Source organism: Diaphorina citri, unplaced genomic scaffold, assembly GCF_000475195.1.
Source record: "Diaphorina citri unplaced genomic scaffold, Diaci psyllid genome assembly version 1.1 scaffold14854, whole genome shotgun sequence".
NCBI classification, from domain to species: domain Eukaryota; kingdom Metazoa; phylum Arthropoda; class Insecta; order Hemiptera; family Psyllidae; genus Diaphorina; species Diaphorina citri.
The window spans coordinates 1-1,207 of NW_007392219.1; the positions used below are offsets into that span (position 1 = coordinate 1).

The 1,207-nt window shown below is 37.0% G+C and overlaps 1 long non-coding RNA gene across 1 annotated transcript; it reads right to left on the reverse strand.

Annotated features, from left to right (window-relative positions):
* Positions 1 to 387: 387 nt before the first annotated feature.
* On the reverse strand, positions 388 to 1,198 carry LOC113473095. Its single transcript, XR_003395169.1, has 2 exons — positions 837 to 1,198; positions 388 to 632 (listed from the first exon to the last, which is right to left on the reverse strand). It is a non-coding gene; the product is annotated as an uncharacterized LOC113473095 (long non-coding RNA).
* Between the last annotated feature and the right edge of the window lie 9 nt (positions 1,199 to 1,207).

The window sequence follows — 1,207 nt, forward strand, 5'->3', positions numbered from 1 at the left end:
ATTATAAAATACGTTTAGTTTAAAATCAGATATGTTTAATGAAACTTCCAGCTCTTTTATCCTTCAGAAAGGTTTTTTTACGGGTATGTTGTCGAAATGAAAGTCCTTATGGGCTCTAGTCACTTCTCGATTAATCAATTCTTACAACATACCCACTAGAATTGTGTGTCGACTTCTTTCAAGTCACTTTTCCCTTGACTTCAATGAAGCCTTAACTTTCCATGACCAAAGAAAACAGAACCTGTGCATTTCGATAGAACCCCTCGGAGAATATTGTTGTTTGTAAATAAAGAAAATTACCATTTAAGTCGTACGCTATTCTTGTTATTTAATTTTAGATCAGAGAGTAAACCCACTAGAATTGTGTGTCGACTTCTTTCAAGTCACTTTTCCCTTGACTTCAATGAAGCCTTAACTTTCCATGACCAAAGAAAACAGAACCTGTGCATTTCGATAGAACCCCTCGGAGAATAATGTTGTTTGTAAATAAAGAAAATTACCATTTAAGTCGTACGCTATTCTTGTTATTTAATTTTAGATCAGAGAGTAATCTTGTTTCAGTGTGAATAATAGAGTTGAAAGGAATAGATGTCTTCTAGAACAGACTTTACCAAAGTGGAATGGATTTAGACCTTAAAGTTAGGATGACGAAAATAAATGCAACCTATTTTAACACTGTTGAAAATAATTGGGGGAAAAAGGACTAAAAAAGAGTCAATTTGTGTCCAATTTTACATCATCACTTACGCAGTCCATTCTATTCTATTTGCGGAGGCCCAACTTCGCTCGTCTCTTCTCCACAGCAGCCAACATTTGTTCCCGGTAGGGATTTAGACCTTAAAGTTAGGATGACGAAAATAAATGCAACCTATTTTAACACTGTTGAAAACAATTGGGGGAAAAAGGACTAAAAAAGAGTCAATTTGTGTCCAATTTTACACCATCACTTACGCAGTCCATTCTATTCTATTTGCGGAGGCCCAACTTCGCTCGTCTCTTCTCCACAGCAGCCAACATTTGTTCCCGGTAGAGTTTGCACCTGTGAACACGAAAACGAGTATCATTAGTAAAACATCTATCCTATTGTAAAGGTACTTTTTGTAAGAGGTTTGATAAAGGGAACTGTAACTGCTAAGGTCTTATCGTCCCGAAATCGAAGAGGGAAGGAAGACAGGATAGGAGAAAGCCAGCCGTTCCGAGAACGAAC